Source organism: Crocuta crocuta, unplaced genomic scaffold (genome assembly GCF_008692635.1).
Source record: "Crocuta crocuta isolate KB4526 unplaced genomic scaffold, BGI_CrCroc_1.0 scaffold580, whole genome shotgun sequence".
Lineage (NCBI taxonomy): Eukaryota > Metazoa > Chordata > Mammalia > Carnivora > Hyaenidae > Crocuta > Crocuta crocuta.
In genome coordinates this window covers 2,583,855-2,606,092 of record NW_027527940.1, presented here as the reverse complement: position 1 = coordinate 2,606,092, position 22,238 = coordinate 2,583,855, and the positions used below count along the sequence as shown (strand labels likewise).

The window sequence follows — 22,238 nt, the reverse complement described above, 5'->3', positions numbered from 1 at the left end:
AGTATATACCCTGTGGATTTTACCGGAAATTCAGAAATTCTCCTTATTCATTTTTATAGCTGCATAGAACTCCATTGTGTTAACGTGCTGTGGCTTGTTAAACCAGTCCCTGAATAGCTAGAAATGTGGATTTCCACTCTTTTGCTACTACACACACACACACACACACACACACACACACACACACACTTTTTTAAAGTAATTTCTAGACTCAGTGTGGGGTTCAAACTCACAACCCTGAGATTTAGAGTCATGTGGTCTGTGAACTAAACTAGCCAGGTGCCCCTCCAGTCTTTTACTGTTACAAACAGTACTTCAGTGAATAGTCTTACAATATGTCATTTTGTTTTTGTTAGTGTGTTTAGGATAGGTTCCTAGAAGTAGGATTGCTGAGTAAAGAGGAAACAGTTATATAGTTTTACTAGATGTTATTAAGTTCCCTTCCACAAGGTTTGTGCTATTCGGTATTCCCATCATTGCATATACTTTAAAGAATGATGTGGCATTTTTGTTTAAAACTTATAGTATATCAGACAATATATATATTTAGAGCAATTTAGACTTATGATAGAGTTAAATTTTGAGAGAGTACAATGTTTCAAAACATTTTAAGATTTCTTAAGGAAAAATTTTACATGACTAGGTGATAACCTGAAGAATGATTGCTTGGTTTATATTCATGTTGTATCCATTTTACCTTTGATAGGAGGTACACCTGTGTCCCCATTCCTACCTCTTCATCTATCAGCTGGGTGGCCCTGCACAAGTCACTTAACCTGTCTGGGAGTCATGGGCAAAACATTTGTGGAAAGTGTGGGATGAGATAGTGCATGAAAAGCCCTTGGCATAGAGCCTGGGGTAGGTGGATAACCATGTGGGAGAAATTATTACCATTTGAGTTGTTCTTGCCAAGACCACACTCTCCCCACCCCCCTCCTTATGGATCTGCCTGGAGGGGCAGCAGTGAAAGGACTGAATGGGCATGGAGTCAGTTGAACAACTTGTCCCAGTTTGCCCTTGGACTTTTCTGGTTTTAGCTTTGACAGTCCCACGCTCTGGGAACTCCGTCAGTCTTGGACAAACTGGAACAGTTGGTCATCGTCTTGGGGAGACAGGCCTGGATTGAGGGCCCCTGTGGTCTCTGCCAGAGGTGGGAGACAGCTCCACCCCTCTGTTCTCAGTCAAATGGCAGAACAAAACAAGCTCCTCACAGAAGGAACCAGATCTGTTTTGAAGTTAAAATGGGAACCTCATCTTGAAAGGCTGAACCACCAGGGGAAATCAGGGGTACCTATCTCCTTTCTCTTAGTCTGTGGCTGGGGAGAGTTTTTCGTAAGGCCTTTGACCTTTTGGTATCAACTGTAACTGAAAATCCCCTTGCCTATCTCAGAATGGCTGAAGTTAATATTTATTGATAACAATTGTGAATTGTATAGTTAGCCTATTAGCTTTTCTGAAATATGGATTTTAATGTAACGGAAAGAAATCCTATGAAGCTATATTAAATCTTCTCTATTCACTGGAATAAGTCATTGTTTAATACTTACCCAAGCAAGTAAGAACACTGGTATTTGGCAGCCTGAGCGTCAGGACTCACGGCAGGAATTTTCATGCCAGATTGGTGTCACTCAGCTCCAATTATTTCAACATTTTCATGAAAGAAAAATGTCCTTCCATAGATTGCAGGGTGCCCCAAGATTACCAAGAAGTAGGCCACTTAACCAGAAAGTTCAGGAATGTGCTGTGATATGCCAGCCCATCTCTGACATTCTATGGCTGCTAAGCTTCCCAAGGAGCTCTCTGGTCCCTGTGAAGGGCCAAGGAACAGCCTCAGGGTGTGGCACTACAGGCCCTCTGAGGCTTCAGCCCTAATGGGTGTATAATATGACTCATGCAACCAAATCCCACTAATTGCCTGTGAAAGTGTAACTTGTGTCCAGAAGAGTTCCACAGTTCTTCAAGACCCAGGACTCCTTTCTGGTAATAGGAGATGCATGCCATCTCCTGTGGCCAACTAGTTACTTGCATGCTTCCTTTGATCTGACCATCCACCATACCATTTTTTTACCCTGTAGTTTCAAGTGGACTGTGTTCCATCATCCCTGTGGGGGATGTTCAGCCAGTTGTGGTGGCCTGGTACCTAACAGCACCCAGTAAAGTGAAGTAAGCTGGACCTGTGGTGTGCCTGGAGCCATAGCACTTACGTGGTACCTGATGGTGAACTATGAACCACCATGCTCGAGGACTTGCTTGTGAAACAATCTGGCTCCTTAGAGCCTGGGAATTAAAAACAAATTTTTTAATTCCTTATTTTGATTAATACATAGGCCTGTTACAAAATTCCAAATGTGTAATAAAACACAATAAAAACGAAGTCCCTATCCCACTCCTGTCCCCCACCTCATCCTGCCAGTGCCTTCATGTCTGTCCAGAGCTAACCTAACATCCTTTATTATGGTGACTTTTAACATCACAACAGAGTCCACCTATTTATATATTGTCCCATACCCTGCTTTTTTCCACTAACAACATATCTTAGAGTTTCAGTATTTTTTTTTTAACTTTTGAGAGAGAGAGTGCGCAAGCAGAGAGGGTCAGAGAGAGAGGGAGAGAGGGAAATTCAAGCAGGCTCTGTACTGTCAGCGTGGAGTGTAAGATCATGCCCTGAGCCAAAATTGAGAGTTGCCCAGGCACTCTGAGTCTCAATATTTCTGATGGGAAGAAGTAACTGGGTGTTCTGTTGGAAGGAACAAGGACCTACCCAAAGGATTTGTTTTAAAGTTGGAGGCTGGCCTCCAGAGGACCACTGGACAGGAGCTGGGTGCAGCTGAGGTTGCTCTGTGGATCTTTTAGCCATTTTTCTGTTGGGAGAAACTTTTGACAAAGGCCATTGAGCTATCTCGTCCCAGTGTATCTTCTCCTTGTGTGTGTGAGAGTATGTGTGTGTGTGTGTGTGTGATGCCGGCTACATGCATCTTTCTAATGCCCGCTGTCTTGTGCAGGGTGTGATGGGGTGGGGAAAACTAGCCCTTGTTTATCTTCTAGTACTGAGCACAGGGCCTGGTACACCAGGGGTACCTGAGAAACATCTGCTTATCTCTTCCTGGTCCCTCAGCCTAACTCCTGTACTTTAGCTAAGATAGGCCATTGTTTTCCAGCTTCCCAGCCCTTGCTCAGGGAAACTTTTGTGTTTCTTGTTGTGTTTCATTCCTTCTACCTGGAATATCCTCCCAAGTTCATTATCATCCACCTGTTGAGGTTGTGAGCACTCATCCTGGCCACCCTTCTCTGGAATGCTTTCCCTGACCAGCTGGGCCAGCCAGAGGCCACTGAAGGTATCCCTTGGTCTCACACAGGATTTCCCCAAACCCTAACACTCATACACAGTAACTCCACCCTTTACCAGAGTCCCAGTGCTAACATCCACACCAGCAACACAATATATATGTGGAACAGTACTTCACTAGGGCATGCAGGCTCCCAGTGGCACCTGGAACCAGAGGGTTCCCAGTAGCCTCTGGCCTTATATGTGGATCCACCCTTTCTTGAAGGTGAGCCATTGTCTCTGCAGCTGGGAACCCTCAATAGGTAATTTCTTTTTTTTTGCAATCTCCTGCCTATTCTTTTTTTTAAACTCCTGAGAAAGATGGAGCTGGAGGCAAATATGGGAACAGATTGTATAGGCCACAGAAAGGACTTTAAACTTTGCTCCAGTGAGCTTGGAAGTGTTCTCTGGGCTCTGGAATGTTCTAGAAAAGTGACAACATCAGACGTACATTTTAAAAGATTATCCTGCACCTGTGTAGAGAACAGATTATAAAGGGGTAAAGGCAGAAGCAGGGAAACTAGTAGGGAGGTCCGTGGCAATAATCCAAGTGGAAGATGGTGCTTGGGCCTGGTGACAGCCATGGAAGGAGTGGGAGGTGATCTGGTTGGACAGATAACTGAAGGAAGAGCCAGCAGTGATGGATGAAATGGGGTGGGGGGCAGCATGAGAGTGAGAGGGGCACCGGTAGAGCCCCAGGATTTTTGCCTTGAGTACCTGGCAGGTGGGATGAGTGAAACTGCAGGAAGGGCAGCTGCTACGATGCCCTTGACAGGGACAGACCTCAAGAAACCCTCTCAGTGTCACCATCTGACCCAGCAAAACAAACCTTTGCCACAACAGGTTTCAATTTCTTCTTAATACTTGGTGGTTACAGACATAGGCTTGAGGAAAACTCAGTCCTTTTCCCCTTCTGGAGCCCGCCGTGCAGTGCAGCTATTGCATAAGGGTTCCCTCTGGCAGGTAGGGCACCCAGGGGCTGCTCCTTTCACTCCAACAGCCTGACAAAGCCTATCCCAGTCTGCAAGAAGACCATCGCTAGCAGGCAAACTCAGTTGCCATATTTAGGCCCAAATCCTCTCAGTACGAAAAGATAGTTTTTAGGCTCTGTTAGATGGCTACTTTGGTTAAGTGATGACTTTTGTTGTAAACAAATAGCCCAGCCAGGCAGTTCTCAACCACCAGACATGAGGAATTCTGACCCTATCCCTCCATTGTTGTGGGAAATGCCCACTTTGTGTCTTTTGAAGCAGTAGAGTCTGCTGAATTGTAAACAGTGCCTCTCCCCTGAATGTCCCTTCTGGGACATCCCTTCTCCCCTCCTCCAGGGTCTCTTCAAGTTGAATGAATAGCTTCTACAAGGAGACTCCCCTTCCTAAGTCTGAGGTCAGGGCTGAGCCTCGAGTTCCTGTGTTCTTCCCAGGCAGGACTCTGGCTTTCATTGAGATGTGGGAGGGCCTTTCTGGATCTCTGCATCCATAAGTTTGGGGAGTGGGAAGTTCCTCAAGTGTCTGAGTTTCTGGACATTGTTGCTTGAGACTTTGTTCTGGCCACTTAGCAGTGCCTCCCAAGAGGCTGTCCACTGCATGGTGGGGGTATTTCCATGCTTCACCTTTAAGAAGCCATGTCAGGCCTCTGGCCTATGAACCAGGAGGCAAATAGGTGTCCTCCAGCCAATTCTAATCTGCAGACTTCTGGACATTGTAGGAATATCATGCTGGTGGTGGCTAACATTTATTGAGGGCTGGTTCTATCCCTGACACTGTTCTAAGCACTTGATATGGATTATACCATCTAATCCTCACAAATTGTCAAATGAGGTGGGTGATACTATTGTTGCCATCCTACAGTTGAGGAAGTCTAGGCTTGGCAAAATTAGGCAAGGTGCCTGGATCACACAGTCTGAAAGGGATAGGACCAGAGTGGAAACCCATATGTCCCAATTCAAGAGCCTTCATGGTGATGGCTGCTCTTGGTCAGAGCAGGAGATAGCCTGCTCACTGGTGGTGGGGCTTCACCAATCACCACAGCGTAAGGGCCTTGCAAACACATGCAAGCCTGCTTTGAGGGTTCAAGAATGAATGAGACAAAGTTCCTGCCCTCAGGGATCTCATGGCTTTGTAGAGCAAACACCTTGCACTGAGCCCACCACCCTGACCAATGCCTTTGGCCCAGTCATTGTTTTAAAATCTTCCCCAGCAGAGGGGCACCTGGGTGGCTCAGTCGGTTAAGCGTCCGACTTTGGCTCAGGTCATGATCTTGCAGTTTGTGGGTTCGAGCCTCACATCGGGCTCTGTGCTAACAGCCAGCTCAGAGCGTGGAGCCTGTTTCCTAGTCTGTGTCTCTCTCTCTCTCTCTGACCCTCCCCTGCTCACGTTGTCTGTCTGTCTGTCTGTCTGTCTCTCTTTCTCTCTCAGAAATAAATAAAACATTAAAAAAATTTTTTTTAAATAAAATGTTCCCCCAGCATGGACAAGAGTAAAGAACCCTGTTCTTCTGGTGTTACTGAGCTGAGATACTGGCCTTTAGGGGCTTAGACTTTAGAACACTCTTCCTTAGAATGGTTAATGGTAAACTTCAGTGGGGGTGAACCATGAGCCCAGTGTCTGTTTTGCTTACAGGTCTAGCATGGGGCTTGGCACATTGTAGTACCTGGTGAGGCTGTAGTCAATAAAGAGTGGATCATTGAAGAGAGGGGCTGCTGCATCATCAACATGGCAGCCCTCACACCTGGGTTGCCCAGGTGAGGCTCCAGAGGTCCAGGTGGATTCTGTTGATGACTTCCTAGGGTCCAATCCTGTGCCCTGGGAAAGGATGGCACTTTGAAAATATTCTTTAATTTTAGAAGCTGTTGATGAGTGTGCCACTGAGCATCAGCCCCAAGTAGGCCTGAGTGAGGCTCTTTGTGGAGTGTGTGGGAGGCTAAGAGGAGCCTTCAAAGATGGGTGGGAAGATCAGAGGCCCATTCCAGGCCAGGTCCAGAGTGTCACTCCCTGACCGAGGATTTGGAGACAGGAAGTGTGCCTAGGATGCCCAGAGGCTCCTTTGAAGGAGTCAGTCTCCTGTGAATGGAATCCAAGGCTTCCTCAGGTGGGGAATGACCAGCCAAGCCAAGAGCAGCATGGCAGCACAGGGCAGGGGCTCCCAGAACAGCATACCTGCCTTCCTTCCCTTCAAAGGTGTCAGAAAGAACCTTCAGTCCCTTGAAGATATTGGGAATGTCTCACTTTCATTCAGTGATTATTTAATGAGCTCCTACCTTGTGCCAGGCGTAAAGCAGACCAAAACCTCTTCTCCCATGGAGCCTACACTCCACTGGGCTAAGAAGCCCTCTTTCTCATATGTTGAAAAGGTTTGCTCAGAGGGGTCTGTGCCTCTCCTGAAGCCAAGAGGATAGCCAAGTGGAATGGACTGGAGCTGGAAAGTCAGGCTGTCAGAAGCATCAAGACCAACAGTCAGGCCAACTGGTTGCAGACTTTCTTAGGTACAGATTTCTTTTTATAGAATCTTACCTGGAACCCCAGGTAAGTGTTTACTAAGCATGACTTTATTTATTGCTTTCTTATTTATGGTGTATACTTATCAAGTCTATTAGTGAGAATAATCAGGCAGTTTGATAAACATAACCACTTGAAATCCAGGGTTCTGGAAATCAGTCAGAATCATGCCAACCTAGGCATCCAGCACCTTCCCACATAGCAGGGTTTCTCAACCTCAGCACTATTGACATTTCTGATTAGATATTTCATTGTGGGAGCCTATTCTGTGTAGGATGTTTACCACCAAGTTTAGTCTCTACCTACTAGAGGCAAGTAGTAACATTCCTCTCAGTAGTGATAGCCAAAAGTGTCTCCAGATATTGTCAGGTGTCCCTTGGGGGGGGGGGTGCAAAATCACCCCATTTGAGAATCACTGTCATCTGTTCAATTGTGTAATATCAAGAAAATCCTGTTTTACATGGAGAAGTACTTTTATTTGGTAAGAGTGTTTTGTTTTTAATCAGCTCTCTACATTTAATTAAATCGAAGTTTTATTCTAAGGTCTCTGCAAAAAAAAAAAAAGTTAATGCAGCAGCCCAAGTTAATGTGTTGGTAGTTTTCATTATACTAAAATTTGTATGTAACACATTTGTGTGGGTGTGTTGTTTTTATTACAATTTTGAAGAATAGGAAAATCTTCATATTGAAAACATTCAGACCAAATGTGGCACACCCCCTGAGCCCTTTGGGAGCAGGTTCAGAGATGCTGGTTTCACGTTAGGAAGTAGCTATGCAGAGGCCAGAATCTGATGACTGGGCAGGAGGCAGGGTCACGGTGCCCCTCTGCTGTCACAGAGGTCCTAAGACTTCATCGGACAACTCCTGGAGGAGGCAGAGAGGGTGTGCGGGGCCTGGGGCGGGGGGCGCTTGTTAGAGAGAATCCAGAAGTGAAGAGAAGAAAAATAAAGACTGATTTAGGGGATGAGGCCTCCCACAGTTCTAAGAAAGAGCCCCATATACTTGATGACGCCAGGCCAGAAGGTTAAACCCAGAATAATCATAATGAAAACAATCTGTTTGCACTATTCGATGCTTCCAGAAGTTTTCAGGAGCAAGTCCAAGGTGGAGAACCCGAGCGGAAGTGCTGCTGGTTGGAACTGAGCAAGCAGTGGTAAGATGAAAGGCTGGGGGACAGCGTCTCTCCCAGCTCCCAAGGATGAGGGCACCAGCCACCCTGGGGAAGATGGGGTGGGGGCCCACAGGCTGCAGGAACAACAGCTGGCTTTAATGTTCTGGTAAAAATAGTCCTTCACTGGAATCCGGTTTTTCTCCCTCCTCCAAAATTAGAAGCCAATTTCAGGGCTCGCTCCTGAGAAATGTGCCTCAAATGCAGTGGGACAGTGGACCACAGGCCCCACTGTGGGAATTGATAATAGGGCATAATGTAGCAAAGGCTTTACCTGGGACCAACAGCCACCTGCTGGCTGTGTCCTCAGCTTCTGGTGATGGTCTCAGAGGGAGACTGACCCAGCCGCCAGGACGAGCCCACTGGAGCCTGGAGTGCAGAGGCACCAGTCAGGGCGCCCTGAAGCACCTTTCTCCCCTTCCCCTTTACTACGGTCACTTTGGGGAATTTTGTTCTTGTGATATGATCGACCACTTTCAACAGGTTTGAATTCTGGTGCTGACAGAGAGACTGAGAGATGATGTGGTCCAACTAACTGCTCACTTCACAGACAGGGAATCTGAGGCTCAGCAGAGTGGCTTTTCCAAGGTCACCCGCCCAGACATCCTGACCATCAAGCTCCCTGCTTTTTAATGGGGGAAGGTGACTTCTCCAGAGCCTTTCAGCTTTATGAACCAACCTGGTGTCTCCTGAGAACAGTGAGAGTGGGAGTGAGCACGTCCATGTGCACACTTAGCAGTGTGTATTCCTAGCACCACCAAGAGAGCAAATGTCCGTGTTTACACATGCTTGTAAGTTGCTGACTGCTGTCTGTCTGGGCACTGTGTTAGGGGTTGGGATCAGGTTAAGGGCTGGGGGCTGGGGTGTGTGGGTGGGCATCGGGGAGTCAGGCAGTCCTCTGTGGGACTGAGGAAAGTCCTTAAAGGTTTTGGGCTGGGGCGGAGCTGCATTGAGCTCAGGCAGGTCAAAGAAGCTGTCCCAGGAAAGGAGGTCCACGAAGGATGCTCACAATGTCAGCTGGTGAAGAGAGCCCACAGGAAGAATAGGGCTGCAAACAAGAGGCATGATTCGGGAAAGGCCTAATGGTGCGTACCGAGCATGGGGCATTTTTATTTGGAGAATAACTAGTCAGCTGCCAGACATTTATTGAGCACCAGCTGTATGCTGGTAGCCTTGAGCTGAGAGTTTACCAAATTTCCTCTGTTCCTTTCCCAGCACACTTACAGAGGCCCTGCTCAGTGGCACGCACTGTGGCTTCTAGGAGGATGAAGTCCACACACTTGAGAACTCACTGACCACAGGGAAAACTTCCAGGGTAGGGGGAGCAGACACAAACCACAGTTCAGAGGGCTGTGGGGGGCTGCCTTGGAGGGGTCCTGCCTCGTTCTCAGTTCCCTGCCTAATCCTGACTCCTACCCACCCCCCTCCAGGGGTCCTGCAGCCAGGTTTCTTATGTATCCCGCACCCTGGGGATCCCCTGAGCTCCTAGAATATGCACGTGTGCATCCCACCAGCCCCATGGCAGATTCTCAGAGGCTTCCAGTGAAGAACCACTGATCCCCCCACCCTGCCCTGCCCCATGTAAGCCCAAGTCTTGGTGTGACAGGAAAATGCAGAGCTCAGTTTATCTGGGGTAAAGCATCCCAGGGCACAATACCTCAAAATCAAGGATGCAAAAGAAATCTTCAGACTTTGCCTGACTCCTCCTTCTGTGGGTCCTGCTGTGCTCTTGGAAGCTTGTCAACTTCTGTGCCCTGCTTACCTCAGTATCTCTCTCCGAGGACAACTGGACACTGATGAGTCTCACCTCACATTTGGGAAGCAACTTACTGCAACGTCAAACCTCTTTGGGGGCATTAGCAGAGCAACAGTGGTTTTCATTTATAGATGAGGTCACTGAGGCTTAGAGAGAGGGTGAGTGTGGTGTTCCCTCCAAAGTTGGTGGCCTTCCCATACCTGGGCCCTGCCCTGCAGCATTCCTCAGCGCCCCCACCCCTTCCAGCTACTGGTGACTTTCCTCTGGATACAGACCACGTGTGCTCTGCTTCCAAAACCAACTGTTAAGTTTCCTGAAAGGTGCTGTAGGGCCACCGGCTTCAAGGGTGCCCGCAGGCCCTGCCCAGGAAGCACTGAGCCAGCACCTCCCTGGCTGTGTACTTGTGCTAACCCTGGCCTCAGGAGCCTTCCCCTCCTCATTAGGGAAGGATGCTGGGGAGGAGGATAGAGGTTCAGGGGAAGCCAGAGCCCTTCTGGGAACTATCCTAAGGGAAGTAGATGCTCCTGTGTGGCCCTGCCCAGCACTGGACCGCACCCACCCTTGGCTACAGCGGAGCTTTGGTGCTGGAAAGAATGGGTCTCAGCCCTGGGGCTTGCAGGAGGCAGAGGTCAGCACATTCCAGGGCTCCACCTTTCCTCCTCAGAAAGCTCCTGTGGACCGCAGGCCTGGGCCCCCTCCCGGACTGCACTGGAAACCTGCAGTGCATAGGCTTCAGGGACGGGGAACCTCTTGTCTGCCAGTAGAGCTCTTGGAGCTGCTAGTCTCTGCTGAGTGGGGACTGACTTGGGAACCTTCCTTCCAAGGGTATTTTGGGACCCGAGACTACTGCCTGCTCTCAATGCCTGGGTCCCAGCCATTGATCCAGCTAAGGAGAGGGTCTATTTCTTCGCTGGCAGACAAGACTCACCAATTCTAGTCCTAACTTTCTCTCCAGACTTTCCAAGTCCCCTACCCAGTCTCCTCTTGAGGCACACAGGCCTTCTCTGTCCCTCACAGCTCTGTCCCACTTTCTCCTCCACCAGGAATGTTCTCTCCTCATGTTTTTCCCTTGCTGACTCCTGCTCAACCATCAGCCCCATCTTTCCCCTCACATCTTCAGGATGCCTTCATAGACCCTGGGATGGCTGGTCCCTCTATCCCATGCCCCGGCCTTTTCCTCCAGAGCTCCCCTCATGGTCTCAGTTAATGACCTGAAATTGAGCCCTTGACCTCCCCTCCCCAGCCACAAGAGGGCTGGGATAGTGCCTGTCATTTGTGTGCCAGACCAGACACAGTGGGAGCTGCCCAGTTCTGTTTATTGGGCAAGTTGAATGTTTGGGCAGGATTGGGGGCATCAGAATGTACTGCCACACAACTGGAGTGGGAGGAGGCATGCATGGCCCAGAGAAGTTTCTTTAGGACAGAGCAGGGGGCATTACAGTTCTCATACCCAGAGCACAGGCCAGGATAGGGTGCCAAAAGGCAGTGCTGGGCAGGAAGATTGAGGGGGAGCGGCTTGCCTTATCACTGGTTTGCAGAGGAAGGAGGGACCTATGGAAGGGGCAGTGCCCAGTGGGGGACAGCCAAAGGCCAATTCTGTCAAGCCTTCATGCAGTGTCACCAAGGGTCCCCCCACTTTATATGAGAACTTCCTCCTTGTGGGAGTGGGGAGGGGGGCAGCAATGCATTCAGAGATCATGCCTTCGTATCTACTCCCCACCCTCTCTCTGGAGCCCCAGTCTCCTCATCTGTAGAGTGGGATGAGAAAACCTAGCCAATGGGGTTATTGGGAGGTCAGCTGAGGGAAAGGTGAATTGAATGCCATTTTGCTTTTTCCTTGTCTGCAGAATGACGGGCCAGAGGTGAGGGTCAGGGGAGGCCTTTTGGAAGCGGTCCTGCTTCTGTGATTCATGGCTCTGGGAAAAAAGCAGAAGTGTATTCCTGCAAATTTGCAGAGGTGGGGAGAGTTTTTCTTGCCCTTCCCAGCCCCATTGTTCAACAAATATGTAGCAGGCTCTTAAAAAAGACCGGGCACTGTGGGGGTACTGGGCAAAAACTCAGATGAAACTACACAGTTCTGCCCTGTAAAGGCTCCCTCTCTATGGTTAAGAGAGGCCTGACCCCTGAGTGAGGGGCAGATTTGGAAGCGAGGGTGCATTTTCTAGAGAGCCCTCATGACCTGTTGGTGTGTGAGAGCCAGAGCCTGGTTGTTACCTACACTCCTTGGAGAACTGTCCAGTGCCTGGCTGTCAGTCCTTCTCTATGTGTCTCAGCCCAGATGCTCTGGAGCTCCAGACTCAGGTGGCCAACCACCACTCCTTTCCCACCCAGGAACCACTTGACAGCTTGAACCCATATCCAAAGCTGAGCTCTGGAAGCTCTTTCCAGCTTTGCTCGGCCCCTATCTCAAATGATGGCAACTCCAGCCTTCCAGTCCTCAGGCCAGAATCTTGGTCACCCTCTCTTTCTCCCACACCCCACCCCCAATCTGCCAACCAGTCCTGGGAGCTCTGGCTTCAAGTAGAGCAAAAACTGATTGACAGTAAAAGAAAGCAGACTGTGGTTGCCTGGAGTGGGAGGTGAGGGAGATAACAGAGGGAGATAAGGAAGTTTCTGAAGGTGATAGTTTAGTGGGTATGTATGTATGCTAAAACGCACCGAACTGGACACTTCATGTGAGGGTCAGTGTATGTCTATTATAACTTAATAAATCTGCCTGTTTGTATTTAAAGATGTTTCCAGTGGCCTCTGTGAGTCCTGGACAAGTCCCTTCTCTTTCGTAGCCTCCGCTTTCCTACCTGTAAAAGGAGAGTTCCTAAGGGACCTTTCACCCGGACCACCTAAACTCATGCCACTGTGACCATCCCGCTCATCTCTCTTAGAGGCCTCTCGCATCTTGAGGGGAGAGAGCAAGTTTGTGTCCTAGGATTCTGACCCCACATCGGGTCACCAGTCCTCCCTGAAGAGTTGGCTCAGACTAAGTTAAGAGCTTAGCTAGGGAGAGGTGGAGGCCAGGGAATAGGGCCAAGTCATGTAGGAAAACAAGGAAGTGAGTAAATCCATGACTCCACACTGCCTGGGCTCCTCTTCAGGCCCAGAAAACCTCCAGAAAGCTGGAGAGAAGCGCAGAAATTTTGCCAACATTTGCGTTTGATGCATGGGGAAACTGAGGCCCAGAGAAAAATCATTTTTCAAGTATATGGAGCTAGAAACTGGCAGAGTTGAAACAGAAATAGAGGGTGCTGTAACTAAACTTATTGTGGTAATTATTTCACAGTATATACAAATATCAAATCATTATGTTCACACCTAAAACTAATATAATGGTATATATCAACTATATCTCAAAATGAGAAATGCAGGTTGCTGGACTCCTAATCCGGTGCTCATTGCAGCCCCTCCCCTGAGGGTCAGAAAACATGAAGTTCATCCATGGTTCCCTAGGCCTCTCTAAGCTGGCTCCCCCTGTGACCTCGGGCTCTGCCTCTGGGGCCTCACAGGGGTGGGGGGATGCTGCATCCATTTGTGAGCGCTACCCCCCAGTGGAGGGAAAGGTTGCATAGTGCTATGTGCCCTGAAGTCCCGCCATTCTGGAGGATTCAGAGAATGATCTGTCCCCTCCTTCCATTTGGGAGGCAAGAAGGCAAGGGCTTAGAGCCCTAATCTGAGGCAGGATTCAGGACCTGGAGTCTGGAGGGCCTGCAGAGAGCCAATCTGTAACTGAGCATCTGTTACTCAGCTCCTCACATCCATCATCAGGAGTGATTCTCAAATAGCTTTGTGAGGCTGGCATTGTTCAGCCCACTTTGCCCTGTCTTCTAAATGAGAAAATGATATCCAGAGAACTGAGACAGCCTTTTTGGCCTCAGAGCTGCTTATTGGGACCACCGATAAGTTCCCACACCAGTGGGGCTGGAATGCAGTCAGCCCCATTCCACAGACTTTCCAGAAAGGAGGAGGAGAAACAGCAGCAGAATCTAGCACTTTCTGCATCAGGCCCACTTTGTCCAAGCCACTGTCTGGACTATTTCAAAAGCCTCTTAACCGATGTCTCTGCTTCCTTGTTGTTTGTTCCCTTGCAGTCAGTTCTCAGCACAGCAGTTGGAGTGATCTTATTGAAGGTAAGTCAGACCACACCCTGCCCCACCTCTGCTCAGAACCCTCCAGTGGCCCCATTTCCGAGAATAAAGCCCAAGTCATGGCAGTGGCCTGCGAGCCCAACAATAGCTGGTCACAGGTCTCAGCTGATTTCATCTCTTGCTCTCCCTAGCCACCCAGCTGCCTTTCTGTGCCTGCAGTGCATCAGACACACTCCTGCCCCAGGGCCTTTGTACTTGTTCTCTCTGCCTGAAACACTGTTCTCCAGACATCCACAACATTTAGTTCTTTCATTCCTTCAGAGTCTTTGTTTACAACACTGCCCTTTCCATGAGCCTTTCCCAACCTATTTAACACTGCAACTTGCCCTCTCCCCACCCCCAGCATTCCTGATGACCCAACCCTGCATCTCTTCTTTTTTCCACAGCTTATTGCTTCCTAATGTATAACATAATTTACTTATTCACCCTATTGTTTGTCTCCCTCTGGAAGACTATAAGCTCCATATGGCCAGGGATCAGTGTCTGTGGCGGTGAATCCCCAGAATCTAGAACAGCACATTGAACAGTACCTGGGATAAAGTGGGCCCTTAATAAATATACAAATTTTTTTGAAGGTCACAATCCTGGAAAGAGTGCGGGCTTCTGAATTACCTTTATCTGAGTTCAGAGTGCTCCTCCAGCACTGACTAGCTGCATACTTTATCTCCTTAAGCCTCCATTTTCTCATCTACAGAATATGATTTATTTTAAGATCTAATACACATGAGTTGCCCAGCAGAGTGCCTGGCCCACAGCAGCCATGTGAGAGCTAACTTCAGGGAGAAGTGACTTTATTTAGCAAATAAATGTTATGAAATGAAGCTCTAGCAAATTAAATAAGACAAGTGGAGTGAGCACCCATGAACTTGATTGGGGCATGAGGCTCTTCTCAGAGGAAATATTTTCTTCCTCCTTGGAGGGAAGTGTTCTGGTCCCAAATAGCTTGAGAGAACACTGCAGAGGAGTGAGGGGCCAAGCCTCAGCCCTGCTCGCTCACTTGCTGACAGGAGCTTGCAGCCAGGTCCACTGGCTTCGGCTCTCGGGTGTCTCGTTTATAAAATAAGACAGGATGCGGCACCTGGGTGGCTCAGGCAGTTAAGCATCTGACTTCAGCTCAGGTCATGATCTCATAACTTGTGAGTCTGAGCCCCATGTCAGGCTCTGTGCTGACAGCTCGGAACCTGGAGCCTGCTTCAGATTCTGTGTCTCCCACTCTCTCTACCCTTTCCCTGCTCATGCTCTGTCTCTCTCTCAAAAATAAATAAACATTTAAAAAAGTTTTAAATAAGACAGGAATGCTTTCTCTCCTGACTTTGCAGGGAACTAAAGGGATTGAAAGAGAAATCATGTGTGAACATGGCTCTGTGGGCAACACAGGATTGCCTTTCTGAGTGGGCTGCATAGCTGCCAATGTGGAATAAGATGCTTACTGCCTCCAGAAGATGGTATGGACTGGATTGTGCCCTCCCAAATTCATATTTTGAGGTCCTCACCCCCAGTATATCACCAAATGTGATACTTGGGAGTCTTTAAAGAGATAATTAAAGTTAAGTTATTAGGGTGGGCTCTAATCCTATGTGGCTTTATAAGAAGAGGCATTTTAGACACAGACACACACGAGGGAAGATGATGTGGAGACATACAGAGAAGATGACCACACCTACAAACCAAGGAGAGAAGCCTCTGAAGAAACCAAGCCCACTGACATCTTGATCTTGGACTTCTAGCCTCCAGAGCTTTGAGGCAATAAATGTGTGTTGCTTTAGCCACCCAGTCTGTGTAACTTTGTTACACAGCCCTGGAAACCAATAGAAGGTTTGGCTGGGATTCATTGAATGTTATCAAGCCCAGAGAACAGTGTTGCTCTGCTCCTCTCCTGTGTATGTGTGTGTGCACGTGCGCGCGCGCACACACACACACACACACACACACAACTGGCCCCAAACATCAATCCCCCAAGGACTCCCTGGTCCTCCCCCTGCCTCCCTGGGTCCCAGAGGAGTAGCTCAAGAGGAGTCCTGATAGTACCATGGGGGCCAACTGTGGGTAGAGACCCTTGGGAACATACCCTGTTGAGGTGCCACGAGGAGGGGCTTTCCAGAAGGGTGTCTGGAAACATCAGACTGAAATGGAAAATGCAGCTTCTTACCTCCTTTTTTTCTGTTGGCAGAGGAGAGAAAAGTCTATTCTCTGGAAAGGGCTGGGCAAACATCCCGGGCCCTGTACCCAAAGCCCCTCGTCCCTCCACATGCTCTGAAGGTCCTGTCTAGGCATGCTGGGCTGCCGGGTTTGGGAGATCGGTTTGTGTCAAACAGTTGCCTCTGAGCTGTGGTGCCTCCAGTCCTCCAGTGAGAACGCAGGGCTCCGGGAAGCTGCCAGCAGATGACCCTCTCCTCCCCTCTCCTGCACTAGGTTTACTGAGTCGTGAGATGCAGTGCGGTCCACCGGCCTTTCCTGAGAATCACCTAACCCTGTCTCCCTTTCAGACCAGGCGTCCCCTTTCAACTGCTTTGGTCAACAGTGCAGGCTAAAGGTCAAGGGAATGAAACCCACATATCAGTGTAGTGAATACTGACCCTCTTAGAAGAGCTTCCAAGTCAGGTGCCGGGGTAGAAATCCTGTTAAACCTTGGTAGAAAGTCTCATTTCTTCTGCAGAGTAACAGGAAAAACTAAACAAAACATGAGTTTTCTCAGCAACACAAGGCCACCCACATACACTCCCCTTAAATCTAGGCCTGCCTGGTGTAGCTGTGAGTGCTGCTCTGTTGTCATTGTAACTGTCACACTGCAGCAAGCGCTCTGAGGCAATTTCCTCATTTGACTGGCTCCTGACTTAGGAAAATGGGAGCTCCCAGCTCCTCCCTGGCTGACACACCCCGGGGCCTCCAGGGAGATAGCTCTGAAATCCAGCCCTGCAGCCATGCTTCCAGTGGCCTCTGAGTTGAAAACTCAAGTTCAGCTCCCTTGTTCAGCCAGAGGGCCAAGCCCCAAAGGAACGGACTGACCTGCAGAAGCACTGGCCCCACGGTAGCTGCTGGCATGTGGGGTTTCAGATCCACAGGAAAATCCTGTTTCACGTTGGACAAAAATTAAGATTCAGACTACAGCTTTGGGTGTGAATATTCAGCCTCTATCAAGTATTGTCTTTTTTTTTTAATGTTTTTGTTTTTGAGAGACAGACAGAGCACAAGCTGGGGAGGAGCAGAGAGAGAGGGAGACACAAAGCAGGCTCCAAGCTGTCTGCACACAGCCCGATGTGGGGCTCTAACTCACAAACTGAGATCATGACCTGAGCGGAAGTCGGATGCTCAACCGACTGAGCCACCCAGGTGCCTCTTAAATATTTTCAATGATGAGTTTTGGACTTTTGCTTCATCCTTCATGCTTGTCCATAAACATGGATGTTTTCTTACAGAAGCGGGACAACACACAGATGTCAAGGTCAGGGGCCTCTAATCTCTTTGTGCAAAGGATCAAACTAAAATGGGCTTTTCTTGACAGTTCCAAGATGATTAGCAGCCTGTGCTTGTGGGTGTTATGAGGCCAGAGTGACCCAAGAGCCCCACCTTCTGTTCTTCTGTCAGCAGAGGAGGCTCCTGGGAAGGGAAATGACTGAGGAGATGGCTCGGGTCCCCACATATCTGAGGAGTCCCCTCAGCAGCCTGAGCTGGAAGACCCACAAGGAAGACACTGCATCCCCTGGAGTCTGCCCCCATTTGCAGTTAAGACCATGATGCCTGATTTCACAGGAACCCACTGCCAGGGAATTTCCTTCCCATTGTTGCTTCCACATTGAGATGAAAGCAAATAACCAAACAGGAATGCATTTTTAAAAGATGTTTAGGGAGTTTCCTAAACATGTGGCTGTCCCCACACATGAGCGCTCTCTACCTCCTACTGTTGCAGCCTGATCCAGTTGGAATTCAGAATAATGTCTCAGGAATCGTAAAATCTTAATCGTTATAAAAGTTCAGTTATGCCTACTAGATGAATCTTACAAAGTCAGGAAACGAGAAATGTGTTTAGTAAAGATTTCCAATAAATCACAGTGAACGATCTGTGGTTGGTAGAGCGTCCACTCCACCCACAGGGTTCTGGTGTGGACTGACTGTGACCAGCTTCCCTGACCACAGCTGACTGTCCCCCGCCCGAAGGCAGCTGCTCCCTGGTGAGAAGGAAAGGAGTTTGGCACGTGGGTCCAGCCCAGCAAGTGCTTTGCTTTCAGAGTGGTTCCACACTGGCTGGACTCCAATTGACCCTGAAGATCCTCTCGCTGGGAGCTTTAAGTCAGGACACCCAGAGAAGAAGCAGGGGAAGATTTTGAGGAGGAAAGAGATTGAGAAAGAGACAACGGGAGAGACAGAGGTGTGGGGAAGTCATCTTGAGAGAACGGCAGAGCCACCAGGGCAGGGAAGCATCAAGATAGGGGTCACCTTGGCAGAGTGGTTCTGTACTGCTGGGACCCTGACAGCTTGGGTTTGCATGCCAGCTCTGCACGTGCCAGCTGTAGGACTCTGGACAAGTCACAAATCTCTCTATGCCTCAACACCCTTCTCAAATGGCAGTAATGGGACTCTACAAGGCTGTTATGAGAATCACATGATAATGGGTGCATCTAGTGTCATGTCTGGGACCCAAGTAGGCCAAGTGCTCAGTAAATGCTCATTATCATCATTATTAAGGCTGTCTTGGTGTTAATCCTAAACTGTGAGTCCTGACTATAAGGCACTGCTGGAGCCCAGCCCACATATCTCTTTGTCTGTCCTGTTTCTTCATTTCCAATGAACAGCCACCAATCCAACTAACTTGAGCATGTCTGTGTTTTTTGCAGCTTAGAAGAACTTCTCTAATGTGGAAATAAGAAGAACTGTATCGATTTGCCAGAGCTCAGATAGCCGGGATCCCCAGTTCCTCCAGCAACTCCAGGTTATAAATGTGGGGAAAGTATCTGGCAGGGGGTGGCTTGGCCTTTAAAGGGCTAGGTGTTGAGTGCCCTTTGGGTCACTGCACAATGACATGCAGTTATGGGGCATAGCCTTGCTCATGGAGGAGAGGTGGTGGAGGTCATTTTAAGACTGGTGTGGAGGGGGGAAGAGGGTGTCCCTGGCCTATCCAGAGGAGGAACTCCAGGGGCTTGATGTCCCTCAGTAACGAGGCCACACACCTGGGTGTGTGTGTGTGTGTGTGTGAAGTGGGTATGTGTGTGGACAGGGACGGGTGGGCAGGCAAGAGTGCTCCGTGTCCCGTGTCCACTGACACATCTGTTTGCCAGGATGGATGTGTGGGAGGGCAGGCTGCAGGAGGGGTAGTACGTGTGTGCAGTCTCATATCTGGGGAGCACTGTGGTGGGGTGTCATGAGTGTGTGGACCTGAGGATGGGTACCATGCTCAGGTGTGAGTGTGGCCCCATGTGTGGATGAGTGAGGGGCCACAAGTGTGCTGTGTGTATGGGCGATGCCCTTGCATGCCCAGGTGTGTGCGCAATTCTCTGCACGGCGGGTGTGTGAGGAAATTACCCTCCATCTTTAGCAGCCCTGCTGGCCCCAGTGCAGGATGGGGCAGGGCAGACGGCCTGGCCACCTGGCTGACAGGACTATAACAACAGCTTTTATGGGGCCTGCTGAGTCCCAGGACCTGCTGACAGCGGAAGAGGAATGAGGAAGTCCCAAAGGCTTCTCTGGGTTTTCGCTTCAAGAGGCACAGAGGGACCTTTGTCTCCACCACTTGAGCTGGTGTCTCCCCTGGAGAAGGGGAAAGGTCAGGTTTCACTTTTCTTCCTGTTGTTTTCACTTTCAGATCCCCTTGATCACACACGAGACAGGTGGGGAAGCACTGGCCTGAAGTGTGCCGGCTCAGGCGCCTTCATGAGGGGCCCTGGCCAAGGCGGCTGTCCTGCACGGAGCCTGGGGCTCAGGAGCCCTGACCCACCAGCCCAGCCCGCCTGGAGAGAGAGGCCATGACCCCCGGAGCACACCCACTGTGGCTGCCTGGGCCTCCTCATTTGTGTTGCTAAGAAAACAGCTCCTGAGAGGAGGCATGGTTGCCCACAGGGACACAGGTGCTGGTGCCAGAGTTGGGACCAGGGAACCTGCCTCAGGCCTGGGATTGGTGCAGCACCACTGGCTGACTGGCCAACAGCAGATAAAGGCAGGAACAAAACTCCTGGCCCTTATCCTAACAGTCTGTGCCAGCCAGCATGGCTTCTGGTACCTCTGTCCACCCAAGCCACCAAGCCACGATGGGTGACTGACTGGCCCTCACTGTCCCCTCCTGCCCAAGCTGGTGCCAGGCCAGGCAGGCCCTGACTACTCCTACTCAGGCCACACTCACCCCACAGACCCTGGGGTCCCGCCCAGGACTTCTCCTCAGCCTGAGTCTCCCACCCTTCAGGCAGGTATCTCCCATAGGACTGGCAGTGACCAGGCCCAGCTTTCTCTCTGGGTTACTGGCTCCCAGCCCCCCATGTCCCCTCCCACATAGGTCATGCCTCCCTTGCCCTCGACCACTGCCCTCCCAGGTCCTGGGGCTCTGCTGGACAGCCACTGTGGGCTCCCTATTCTCCAGGGTGCCCCCCACAGCAACAACTCACATGCACACACATGACCGGACACCGTGCATCCTTAGGAACATCTCTCCCCAGCAGCACACTGCTTACCTGTCCATAGCTGGCCCTGCTCCCCTTTCCTGGCCCCTGTAAGTGGGTCCAGTTCTGCCCGAGGCTTCCTCCCCTGGTCCCTTCACTTGTTGCCCCCCGGGGGTCCACCTGTGTTGTATGTGTCTTGGCAGATGCTTGACATTCCTCAGGAATATGTATGTTCTGCATTTCAAATAAAATGATGAGTCTTTTCCCAACTAACAGAACAAGTCAACAGTGAGAATTATCTTTTTTAAGTCCTTCTCCCATTAAGCTTTTGACATCTGTGACCTCCAACAAAGAAACAGTAATGCATTTCATATGAAGTATCTAGATTCAGTTTGTCACCCTCACTCTTCGCATTAAACATGGCTGTTGCTTATTTTTATCTTACTGAAATGCTTCGTGTGTCTGAGATGAAATGCTAGTACAAGGAAACACACTTGTAGAATGGATTAAGTGAACCTGTTCTCTGGAGGTCACTAAGAGTGGCTTTGCTGCCACCTCACCAGTGGGCACCTCCAACCTGCATTAGCTTATTATATAGTCTGGAGAGGCCTAGCCAGGTTGGATGCTTGTCACAAGCACCCTGGACTTAGCCTCTAATGTCCCTCAGCCACCTAGTGTAGTGTTGTTTGATTTATCAAGTAAAAATACAGAGAGCCCAGTTCAATGTGAATTTTCAATAAGTAAATAATTTTTTAGTGTAAGTATGTTCCATGCAATATTTTTTTTTATCAGAAATTCACATTGAACTGGGCATCTAGCATTTTATCTGACAGCCCTAACCTGGTGCTTACACCCACTGGTGTGTGCTGTCCACATTAGAGGCTCTGCAAAGAACTTGTAACCAGTAGTAAAGAACTGAGGTTTGTCAAAGATCTACACTTGAGGGCAGATTCTGTCCTGCCCTGGCATAGTGCCCCTTTCTCAGGTCCTACAAAGTGCATGCAGCCTTTGGCCAGTCTTACTGAGGCCCAGGCCCCAGCCCCACACAGGTCACATCAGTGCACTAGATGGTAACTAGCAGTTACCATCTGCATAGTGCTCTGAGCTTATATTTCCATGGTCTCTTTTGATTTTCTTTTCTTTTCCCATTCTAAAGACTGAATGTTTGTGTCCCCCCAATATTCATATGTTGTGACCTAATCCTCACTGTGATGGTGTTTGGAGGTGAGACCTTTAGGAGGAGATTAAGTCCTGAAGGGGGAACCTTCAAAAACAGGATCAATGTCCTTATAAAAGGGACCCTAGAGAAATCCCTCACCCTTGCACTTTGTGAGGACACAGTGACTAGATAGCTATCTGTGAACCAGGAAGTGGGTTCTCACCAGACACAGAATCTGCCAGTGTCTTGACCTTGGGCTTCCAGCCTTCAGAACTGTGAGAAATAAATTGCTATTGTTTCTAAACCAGGCTATTCTGTTATAGCAGCCTGAAAGGACTAAAATACACACAAATACTTTTTTTTTTAATTGAGGTATAGTTGGAAGCACCTGGGTGGCTCAGTTAGTTAAGTGTCTGGCTCTTGACTTTAGCCCAGATCCTGATCTCACTGTTTATGGGTTCAAACCCCACACTGGCTCTGCACTGACAATGCAGATCCTGCTTGGGATTCTCTCTCTCTTTCTCTCTCTCTCTCTCTCTTCCTTTCTCTCTCTGCCCCCCCCCACTCCCCCCCCCCCCCCCCTCAGCTGAGAGCCCCCCTGCCCTCCAGG

The 22,238-nt window shown here is 49.4% G+C and overlaps 2 long non-coding RNA genes across 2 annotated transcripts; both read left to right on the top strand.

The window, feature by feature from the left end:
- The first annotated feature begins 8,942 nt into the window (after positions 1-8,942).
- On the top strand, positions 8,943-15,319 carry LOC144221803 (uncharacterized). The gene is made up of 5 exons (XR_013332181.1): positions 8,943-9,075; positions 9,206-9,305; positions 11,594-11,703; positions 13,829-13,867; positions 15,205-15,319. It is a non-coding gene; the product is annotated as an uncharacterized LOC144221803 (long non-coding RNA).
- A 2,159-nt stretch (positions 15,320-17,478) lies between these two features.
- LOC144221804 (uncharacterized) lies at positions 17,479-20,733 on the top strand. Its single transcript, XR_013332182.1, has 3 exons — positions 17,479-17,607; positions 18,718-18,812; positions 19,683-20,733. It is a non-coding gene; the product is annotated as an uncharacterized LOC144221804 (long non-coding RNA).
- The last annotated feature ends 1,505 nt before the right edge of the window (positions 20,734-22,238 follow it).